Raw genomic sequence first — 12266 nt, forward strand, 5'->3', positions numbered from 1 at the left:
TTTGTGCCTTCAGTGATTATTATTTTAATAGAATTCAATTTTTGTTAATTAAGTGTATGATAAATATGTTATCTGTTCTTTAAAAAAATCTGCAAACTTCTCTTTAATAAATTAACTTATAGATCCAAAATCAAGCTTCATATTTAATGAGCTCTTATGAACATCAGCAACACCAATACTTTAAATAACTTTGAAAGCCCAAAGGCTTATGAGGTATTGACAACTTTGCTTTTTTAATCATATGGTGAATTGAGTGACCTGCTAAGAGCTGAAATAAACAATCTCACCAGCAAACTCAAAATCTGCTGAAGAATATGAATTAAGATCTGCATTTTATTCAAATGTATGAAATGCTTTTTTAATGCGAAAAAAAAGATAACTTGGGAAGTGAGCATATAACTGTAACTGCTAATTCTGCCTCTTCCTGCTGTTACAATGATTCGAACAGTGGAGAATATTAAATGAAATCCTGAAGTAATGGAAAGAACGATTGTGTTAAAAATGCTGAGACATAGGTCAACCGAGACTCGTGATGTTATTACCTTTCTGCTTGGCAGTTCCTCCGCAATGCAATAACTGATTGCAGAGTTCAGCAGGAAGGAAGATAATGTAATGATGATTCTAATTTTCATGTAGCTTCTCTTCGTACTTGTAGAATATCCTACATCACATTGCTTCAAAAACCAGGAACTGCCACACTGTGCTCTGCCACATGCAAGTAGGAAATAAACATTTAAAAGGCATTTATATTCAAGACTGAGTTAGCGTGTCTGGAAAATGAAAGAATGGAAACAAAGATTAAGAATATGTTAGTCCTGGCAGAAGAACAGAATTAACGGATTAGCCAAGGAATCTAAAGTGTTTCCATTATTGCTCTGCCACTTATTGGATGTAATCTTAGGCAAATTATTTAGTATCTCTGTGTCTTAGTTTGTCAGCTGTAAAAATGGTGTTAATAATAAAAATAATAGTATCTACTTCAAGATTTTGTCAGGCAAAGTAGTGTTGATATGTAACAAGATGTCTATTTTTATGCCTCCAAACATTCCCTTGTCTGGTTTTTTTGAAGCAATAAATAAAATTATTTTCTTATTTAGAAAAAAAATCACATCAGCTTTAAAAAAATATGGAAAATAAAAAAATAACAAATAATAAAATGTAATCATGCTGAATACCAAAATTCAGAAGTAACTATTATTTCGTCTAATTATTTTATTTATATAATAGGAATATCTTTCTTATAGTAAATACACTTTTACAATACCATTTGTAATGATTGCATAGTATTTATTTCACTAAGTTACATCATAATTTATCCACTATTTAATATCTAAGGAGTCCTCAACTTCTCATCCTCTAAGTACACAGCAGTAAACACATACCTCTTAGTGTAAGTGGGAAAATTAAGTTAGGTAATGCATACAGACAATAACATTTTTGAGTTCTTTAGCTATCATTATTGTTTAGTAATTACAATTGAAAGTATTTTAATTTTGTTATAACTCTTTTACATCTTTCATTATATATTGGGGAAACTCAGACATGCTGAATTATTAACACACATATTATACACATTATTAAGATTTTAAACCTAAAAAGCACTTTTAAATTGAAGTTAAGCATATCTGTTTTAACTACATTTTTCTTTTTTTCTCTCCAAGGAAATTAAATTCTCAGAATCCCTTCTCATTTTTCTTTCCTATTTCAAAAGACTCACTTCAACAGTCCTCCAAGCAAAGACTGAGTATACCCTTTAAATTACATGATTATACTATGCACAGTCTCATTTATTACCTGCTATGCAGTTAATAGGATTATTTTGCCCTGAACCATCTTTTAATATATTTGGAGGTGATTTTCTAATGCAAATAATTTAATTTTATATCTATACTATAGGGAAATTATTTTAGTTTGCAGCGATGTGAAATGCAAACTGTGGAAAACACTAGTGAGAAATTCTGAATAATTATTTCGTTTTAGATATTAAATACAAATATTTGCTCTATTCTTTATTAAAAAATACATAGCATGCAAATACCTGCAATTCAAAATTATTAATATGGTCTCTAAATATGAGCTTACATGTTTAAACAATATGCAACATTTTCATATAAAGGCGAGGTTAAAATATTCTGAGATTTTTGTCATGTGCTGCCAGTACAAGATTCCAATAAAACAAAGATGTTGGGTATATTTCTTAGATTAGGGTCCTTTGACACTTGTAAAACAAAGAACATATTGTCTTTAATGATGAAATCTTTATTAGGATGTAAACTTGTGAATTTTATTGACTGCATAGTTCATAGTACATACATTTTTCCTTTCTTGACATTCACTTATTAATTATTATTTCATATTATACACTAATATGTACATCCATTGTCATAGGACTATAAGAACTTATTTTAACAAGTGATAAAGTAGTACAGATTACTATGACACTTTTAGTAACTAATGTAACTTCTAATATTATTCTGAGATCCATCTCTATTTACAATTCAAATGCCCTGTGTTAATTTGTCTAAACAAAATAGTACTTACAAAATAGAGAGTATGCAAACAATGGAAACCAGTCTTTTTTTTCATGAGTATTATCATTATTTACTGTCAGGAATACAATAGATTTCAAGATGTTGTGATCAATCTAGAGAATCGTAGTAAGAATCTGAAGTTGTGTCTGAGCATCAAAGTAAAGCTGTCAGTTGGTAATGTTTGTTTAAAAAGTAATAAATGTAAAGGAGATTAGTAATATCTATGCTGTGTATTAATCATGCCCAATAAAGTCACTTTCTCACACCAAATTTTTCTCATTTTCAATTCCTCTTTGGCTTATTATTTCTTTATTAGGCAAGTTTCTTGCAGCTGCAAGAAATAGAAACAAAGAATAGTATAGGGCAAAATATAACAACAAAAATCATTTAATTTGAATTGATTATATGACTGGCATTCTCAGTGTTACACGTATGTTCATGTTCAGAAATAGGTAGACATAGGGCTCTCAAATTTATCTAAGAGTAATCTCTCTTTTGACTCTGTGTTGCCTTCATTCTTTTTTTTTTTTTTTTTTTTTTTTGAGATAGAGTCTTGCTCTGCCACCCAGACTGGAGTGCAGTGGCGCAGTCTCACCTCACTGCAACCTCCGCCTCCTGGGTTCAAGCAATTCTCTGCTTCAGCCTCCCGAGTAGCTGGGATTACAGGCACCTGCCACCACACCTAGATACTTTTTGTATTTTCATTAGAGATGGGGTTTCACCATCTCGACCAGGCTGGTCTTGAACTCCTAATCTTGTGATCCACCTGCCTCGACCTCCCAAAGTGCTGGGATTACAGGTGTGAGCCACTGCGTCAGGCTGTGTTGCCTTCATTTCAGTGCATTATCTGCCTTGGTGTTGGCAAATCTGACTACCAAAATTTCCAGGTTTTGTATTATCAGTTTATAAAAGCCAGCAGAAAGGGGTGTATTTACTCAAAACTATGGAAGAAATTATGCTGTACTCTCATCCCTGTAGTGAAAAAGGGTAATTAGATTCAAAAGAATAGCTTTGACTAATGGTAAGAAGGAAATGGATCGTCAAAGGAAATGTAGCCTGTGTAATGGAATGAATGTTTAGGTCCTCCCCAAATTCATATGTTGAAATCCTAAGACCAATGTGATGGTGTTAGGAAGTGGGACCTTTGGAAGTTGATTAGGTCATGAAGGCAGAGCCCTCATGATTGTGATGTGTGCCCTTACTTAAACAAAAACAAAAACAAAAACACAAAAAAAAACCTAGAGATGGACATCTGTGAACCAGAAAGTTGGATCTGCATAAATAGAGATAAATTCATGTTTATGGAGAAGACGATTGAATATTGTCAAGATGTCTTTCACTAAAATGATCTGTAAATTCAAAGTCATTTCTGTCAAAATCCCAGCTGTCGTTTATAAAAATGTACAGCTATAAAGCTGTACACACTGATACTTAAAGGTATATGAAGTCGTAAGGATGCAGTATAGCAAAAATAATTTTGAAAAAGAAGTAGAAAATTGAAGGACTGAAACTATCTAATTTCAAAATTTGTTATAAAGTCATAGCAATTAAGAGTACGCTGGTAGAAGGATAGACATATAGATCAATGGAAATAAACTGAGAGTTTACAGATAAATTTTTACACCATGGTAAATAGATTTTATACAAAGATGTCAAGAAAATTTAATGGAATTAGAAAACTCTTTAGCAAATGACAGTCAGTCTGTCAGACAGCCACAGGCAAAACAACTTTGACCCTTACTTTAGATCATACACATATATGTAACGGCTAAAACTATACACAAGAATAATGATTCATACAAAATTAAAATGTAAATTGAATTCCACAAAATTAAAAATATATATAATTCAAATGACATCATTAAAAAATGAAATGACAGGCCATAGACTGAAGAGAAATAATTACAGATTCTATATCTGAGAAAAGGCTTATTATCTGAATATGCAAAATTTTAAAACTCATAAAACATTTTTATGACTCCCATTTTTTTAAATGTGAAAAAAGTTTCAGTAAACATCTTAATAAAGATTATGTAAAAATAAAAAACAAGTACATGAAAACTGCCTCAGTAACATTAGGAAAATAAAAATTGAAACCACCATCTGATACTACTAGACACCTACTAGATTGATTATAATATAAAGACAGACAATGCAAAATATTTCTGAGTATTTAGATCAATGAAAATCACCATACATTTCTTGTAGGAATGTGAAATAACAGTGACACTTTGGGAAATATTTTGGCAGTTTCTTTAAAAATAAAATATAAGAAACAAAAAACTAAATACCACACGTTCTCACTTACAAGTGGGAACTAAATGATAAGAATTCATGAATACAAAGATGGGAACAACGCGTATGGGGCCTATCAGAGGTTGGAATGTGGGAGAAGGGAGAGAATCAGGTAAAATAACTTATTGATACTTGGCTTACTACCTGGGTGATAAAATCATCTCACAACAAACCTCATGACACAAGTTTACCTATATGACAAACCTGCATAAGTACCCCTGAACTTAAATGTAAAACTGAAACAACAACGACGACAAAAACCTAAGTCCAAGTAAAAAATCAAAGTACAATAACATCATGCAACTACAATTACTGATAAAATGCAAAAGGAGAAAATAGTGAGTATTGAAGGGTCCAAGGAGCAAATGAAACTGCTTCTGTGAGAATGTAAACTGTTGCAATTATTTAGAAAACTGTTTCCACTTTTAGGTGTGTACCAAATAGCAAAGACTACATCTATACACATGGGAAAGACATGTAACAGAAAGTTTATGACAGCACAACTCATTTTACTCAAACATCAGAAAGAACCAGAATGTTCAACAATCATGTAATAAATTAATTTTTATGTTCATTGAATGGACCACTGTAAAACAACTAGAATGGAAAATCTACAAATAAGCTTGAGAATGTGGATAAATCTTACGAACATAATGTTGAGCAAAACACTGAATGATATATAAAGAAATAATATACAACAAACAAAGGACAAATATATATATTTGTGTAAATATATATATATATATAGTTTGTATATTTCATGCAATTAATGTCAAATTCCATTAATCTCATGTAACATGAACGTTTCGCTTGATTTGATTTGTTCTTGTTTCTATTTTTTCTCTTTCATTTATTTCTCTTTTTTTGCCTTTCTCTTTCTTCTTTTTTCTTTCTTTTTCTCTTTAATAAGTCCATCTATCCATTTCTTTAATTACTAGAAATATTAAATGAAAATCTCCCTATTTATTATACATATCCAATTTATTGTGTACAACAAACTTAGTTTCTTCAAACGGGCCATTTTAAAAAGTGATAGCCTGTTTTAACAGAAGTTCCAGGTGAGCAGAAAAAATAAGCAAGGTAGGCAGAGTTCCACATACTACCAAGTTAACCCCTCTCAACATAGTTCCCACTAATACTAGCATCTTGCATTAGTGTGCTATATAGTTTGGAAATTTGTCCCCACCCAAATCTCATGTTAAAATGTCATCCTCAGTGTTGGAGGGAGGACCTGGTGGGAGGTGTTTTTGTAATAGGGGAAGATCCCTCATGAATGGCTTGGGCCAACTTCTTGGTGATAAGCGAGTTCTTGCTCTGAGCTCCCACAAAATCTGGTTATTTGAAAATGTGTGAGAAATCTCCCCTGCAGTCTCTTTCACTTGTTCCTGCTTTCCACGTATGACATGCCTGTTCCTGCTTCACCTTCTGCCATGATTGAAAGCTCCTTTGCTGGGCATGGTGGCTCACACCTGTAATCCCAGCACTTCGAGAGGTTGAAGCTGGCGGATGGTTTGAGTCCAGAGTCCAGGAGCTCAAGAGCAGCCTGTGTAACATGATGAGATCCCCGTCTCTAAAAAAAAAAAAAAAAAAAAAAAAAAAAAAAAAAAAATACACAAATTACCTGAGCATGGTGGCACATGCCTATAGTCTCAGCTATATGGGAGGTTGAGTCAGGAGGATCACCTGATCCCAGGAGGCTGTGGCTGCATTAAGCCATGATTGTGCCACACCAGTCTAGCCTGGATGACAAAATGAGACCCTGTCTCATAATAATAATAACAAATGAAAAGAAAGAAAGTTCTCTGTTTCCTGAAACTTCACCAATGCCAGAATGCTTTCCAGAAAGCCAGCAGAACTCTGAGCCAATTAAAGTATTTTCTTTATAAATTACCCAGTATCAGGTGTTTCCTTATAGCAATACAAGAATGGCCTAATACAGTGTGGTATACTTATTTTAGCTGATGAAACAATATTGATACATTATTACTAAACAAAGTGCATAGTTTACTTTGGAGCTTTTTGTGTATATTAGTATTCACTGGTTGGTTTGTACAACAATATGGGTTTTGATAAATACATATTGTCAAGTATGAACCATCACAGAGCCATTCAGAATAGTTGCCTGCCCTGACTCCTGAAAATCCCTGTACTCTACCTATTTATTCCTTCCTCCTTCCCTCTGAATTATTGGCAACCACTGATCTTTTTACTACCTCTATAATTTTGCCTTTTCCAGAATGTTATGCAGTTGGAATCACACAGAATGTATCCTTTTTCAGACTGACTTCTTTCACTTATCAATAACAATTAAAATATCCTCTGTCTTTGGTCATGGCTTGATAGCTCACTACTCTTCAGCACTGAATAATATGCCATTGCATGGATGTACCACTGTTTGTCCACCATCTTTTCATATATCGAAAGTCATCTCGGTTGCTTCAAATTTTTGGTGATTATGAATAAAGCTGCTCTAAACAGTCATGTGCAGATTTTTGTGTGAACATATGTTTTCAACTCACTTGCATGAATACCTAGGAGTACTATTGCTGGATCATAGGACAAAATTATGTTTAGCTTTGTGGCATTTTTTGGTATAAAATTGACAATTTCTTTCACACTGCCTTACCAGTTTTCATACCTACCCCTCTGTCATCCTCTCCAGCTTTGGGGTCGTCAATGTTTTCGATTTTAGCCATTCCTAGTAGGTGTGAGATGATATCTCATTGTGGCTGTAACTCCTAATGACATGATGCATAAAGAATGTGAACTCATCTATTTAGCTGTTGCATACTGTTCCATGCTACAAAAATACCATAATGTTCTGATTAAAGTATATTAGCTACTGTTTTATTCACTATTGTAAATAATATTGTAAGAAACATATTTAACATGTATGCCTCACACTTACGTAAATAATTACTTAGGACAGATTTTTAGAACTAAAATTGGATGGCCAAAAGTATACAAATTTAAACATTGATAGTTAATATTAAATTGATTTTCAAAAACTCTGTGACAATTTATTTCTTTACTTTTGTTTATTGTGTCCTAAATATTTTTCTTCTCTTTTACTAAAAAAAGGTACTGTCATTTTCCTAACTTTTGTTAGCATATTAATACAATAGTAACGAGGGAAGGGATACATAGATAAAAACTTGCTGAGTAACTACCTATCTCAGATCCTTGAGAAAAGGCTTTCTTTCATTTGTCTGGAGACGCCATTCCAGCTTTTTAATTCGATTGCTCTTACCATAGGCATATAGTTCAGTGATCTGAGCCACAATCTACCTAATCTCTTCTTGGTTAGGTTTTTCATGGCCATTTTTATTGAAAATACACATCAATCCTAGAATTAAAGACAAAACATTAACTGCCACATTAAATAATCTTAACAAACTATAGATATTCTTTATACTCTGTCCAGTATTTCAACTTTTCATAAGTATATTCACTGATACTTATAATACCACCATTGATTTTCAAATTTTAGAAAATATAAATTCTTTTGGTAAAGAAAATCACAAATTTTGATTTTAATTTTGAAAGTCACACTGTGGCTTTGCTTTACTGTACTAACTTTTGGTCTCCAAGGTTAATTCTTTCTATTAAGTTATTTCTCTCTCATCTGTCTAACCTCTATATCTTTGGTCTTATGAGCATCCATAACTCCTGCCTATTTGTCTAATTAATTGGATGATTACTCCCTTTTCCAAGTCATTAATAAACTCTAATATTGACTGCATCCCGAAAAGATTAGTAGTGCCCTTGCCGGGTGCCACCTCTGTGAAAAGAAGGAGGCTTAACTACTGATCTCCAACCTCCCCTCCTTTCTGAACTTCCTTTTCCTCATTACTAACCTCTCCCTCTCAGCTATTTTTTTTTTTCACTATCAAAAAGAATTTCATGCCCTGAGAGGTTTGTGTGTCTATAGAACTTTTCTTTAGAAATCAGTTCAAACCACTTACCTGTCATCTTTTCGGTTAATTGTCATGGTTCACTGTAATGTCTCCAAGTAGCAAGTTCTATACTGATAGTCCCATTTTGCATTGAATCTGAAGAATAAAGAGACCAAGTACACTTTTAAGGACACATCACAAGAGATAAATCGAATTAGGAATAAACTTAGATTTTTGAATTGATTCTTCAACAGTTATTTACTGTGTCTCTTTTATAAGGGCTCAAATATAACAGAAAGCATCCCTCTTACCTTTTCCCTAATAAAATGTATGATGTTTCAGTAAGCACAGAAAGAGACATAAGATATTACTAGCACTGCTGTATTATTAAAATAATAGGAAAATGTATTTTATATGCTTCTGCTTTTATTTCCACGTTTAATCAGTAATTACATACTGTATGTGTAGAAATCACTAGTTTCACTTTTCCCCTTATTTTGCCAAAACTTTGTTGGGAAACTCTGTCAAGCTTGAAATAAAAAATAAATCAGCAATGTTACTTGTTAGTTGTTGAATCACTACCAATACTTGGTAAATTTAAAAGCACTTTTCCCCCAAAAGTTTCATTCTTGAAGCAAAAATTATGTTTTACTTGCATAATTTAGAGTAAATAAAATATTTTCATATGTATTCTCTTAATCTGAGCACCTGTTTGAAATTCATATAATCATTCACATTTTATATATGAGGAAATTGGGGTCAGATAGTTTAAAGAATTTTAAAGAGTTAAGGATGTCTTAATCCTTAAATAAAAGAACTAAAATCAAAATCCAGATGTTCTTGCTCCAAGTCAGTAACATTGGCATGTTCATCGGAATAATACTTACTAAGGGTTTACCAGATGCCAGGAACTATGTTAACTGTTTTATGTGTATTGTCTCATTTAATAATTAAAAGCACTAAATAAAATAACTATTAGTAATATCCTAGGCTTACAACTGAAAAATTGTATGTATTAATTCCATGGCTAGTTGAGAGTTAAGATGGGTATACAATCCACATGTCTGCACCCCATACAATTCCATATTAATTCCATAGCTAGTTGAGATAATTCTGTACTAATTTCATAGCTACTTGAGAGTTAAGATGGTTATACAATTCACATGTCTGCTCCATAGCTAGTTAATTCCATACTAATTTCAAAGCTAGCTGAGGGTTAAAATGGGTATACAATTCACATGTCACCCCAAAGCATGACATTCACTTTCTGCCACTTCCTGACACTAATTAAATCAAAAAGAATCAATAATTTAATGTCTATTTTATTAAATTAAGGCCAAAATAGAGCAGCTGCTTTTCACTTTTCATAAACCCTCCTGTATATTCTATACATTATAAGTCAGGGGAGTGACCTTATTGCCTGATTTACCACAGTTTGGTCTGCAGAGCAGTAGCAATAAGTTCACTTAAGAGATTATGGGAAAGGTAACACCTCAGGCCTGGCCTGCCAGGCCTATTGCATCACAGTTGTCATTTGAATAATACTCCCAAGGTGATGTTATGTGGATGTTAAAGTTTAGAAAGTATTGCCTTAGTGTACCAACAATGACCAAAAACAATTTTGAAAATTACAGATATAGTGAAGAATTTTTTTAATTTACATTTTTTTGATTAGGTTTGTGGCTATTTCGAAATATAAAATATCTTTGCTCATCGTATCTTTGAACTTCGTAGTGTTCCATGGTTTTATATATATGAAAGAAATTTGAGAAAACTAATTTTACATTAGGCTGTATTGATCCTACTTTTTCTTTTGTCTTCTAGATTTCACTCTAAAGTTCCATTCAGATTTAATATATTGTTAACAAAAATACTTTGTATATATCAGCAAATTGTGCTACCTTGTTGAGAAACAGCAAGGGAGATATTAGCTTAGTAAACTTGAAGCACTAATTAGAAACTTGTTTCCTAGGGAACATCTAAAATCATATGCTAGAAAATCATGAGAGATAATACATATAAACCAAACTCTTTTCTTTCTTTCTTTTTTTTTTTTTTTTTTGAGGCAGAATCTCGCTCTGTCATCCAGGCTGGAGTGCAGTGGCGCCATCTCTGCTCACTGCAAGCTCCGCCCCCTGGGTTCACGCCATTCTCCTGCCTCAGCCTCCCGAGTAGCTGGGATTACAGGTGTCCGCCACCACGCTGGGCTAATTTTTTTTTTTTTTTTTTTTTTGTATTTTTAGTAGAGACGGGATTTTACCGTGTTAACCAGGATGATCTCAATCTCCTGACCTCGTGATCCACCTACTTCGGCCTCTCAAAGTGCTGGGATTACAGGCGTGAGCCACCGAGCCCGGCTGAGCCAAACTATTTATTTGAATATTACCGTATAGTCATACAGTATCTGTATAGTCATATTTTTTTACTCACCTTAACTTTGTGTTCTAAGTTAACATGGTCAGAGGAAATCTTGTTTAAAAATGTGATTAGCATCTGTTTAGAAAAAATAAAGAAGTCTCACATATACATTTATATCATTGTAAATGTTGGAGATCTAAAGAAAAAAAAATATGTTCTTTAAAATGAGAGAAAAAAGTTGAAAATTTCAGTCCAGTTGAATACAAAATATTTCTGCAATCCACTCAACTACTGAGGCTATGAATGTATGTTACATTTCTAAATGTGAGGAGATTTATACATAGAATCTTTAATTTTTTGTTTTGTATCATTTTGAAGGGTTACAGAATTTAAGAGAGTTTTTATCACCTGTTAAAATAAGACTAGTGTTCTGTCTACATTTTTACCCTCAGGCAACAAGTTGACAAATGGACATGAATCTCACCTCTGAGAGTTTCATAAGCTGGTATTGTCTTGACATTGCAAAGTGTTTACCACAAAAATCCTGTACATCCATCACCCAGGGCCAGCGTTTGCCTGATTCTAATTCCACTGACATTGAAATCTAAAGCTCTCTGTGAGTCATTTATCACACTTATTAAAATGTTCCATTGTGAATTGGAATAGCAATTCACAATTATTTCAGAGTGCTGCCCAAGGGGCATTCTATGCAGCAAATCTTAATGCTTTATTGAAATAGTAGTTTGGTTTTAATAAGGGATTCTTTGCAAAGGTGTCTTGCTTTCATTATGAAAGGTGATGTTGGCTTTCTAAATCTAGTATCCGTGCCTAAGATTATGTAGATATCTCTGTTTAATATTGCATTTTCCTGCCCTAAATAGTCCATCCCTAATATTTTAACAAGGATATGTCAATTGGATTAATTAGGATATTGTTTAAGGGGTATCTTTTCAAATTCTCTTTGAAGTGGAGTCAAATTACCAACATATATTGAATAATTTTGAAATAACAGATACATTTCATAGGAATAAAAACACATTTTTTTCATAAGAATGGAGGCATTTTCACAATAGATAGAGCAGAACATTTTTGAATAGAACTTACTATTTTGTACAGCAGACTTTCTCCCACATCAAGATTTGTTACTTTTTTTTTTAGAAACCTTTGACTACATCACTGCCCACTC

The 12266-nt window shown here is 32.8% G+C and overlaps 1 long non-coding RNA gene across 1 annotated transcript; it reads left to right on the plus strand.

Annotated features, from left to right (window-relative positions):
- Nucleotides 1-3789: 3789 nt before the first annotated feature.
- Nucleotides 3790-11851, plus strand: LOC123573499 (uncharacterized). The gene is made up of 3 exons (XR_006698054.2): nt 3790-3968; nt 4740-4938; nt 11533-11851. It is a non-coding gene; the product is annotated as an uncharacterized lncRNA (long non-coding RNA).
- Nucleotides 11852-12266: the final 415 nt, after the last annotated feature.

Source organism: Macaca fascicularis, chromosome 5 (genome assembly GCF_037993035.2).
Source record: "Macaca fascicularis isolate 582-1 chromosome 5, T2T-MFA8v1.1".
NCBI lineage: Eukaryota > Metazoa > Chordata > Mammalia > Primates > Cercopithecidae > Macaca > Macaca fascicularis.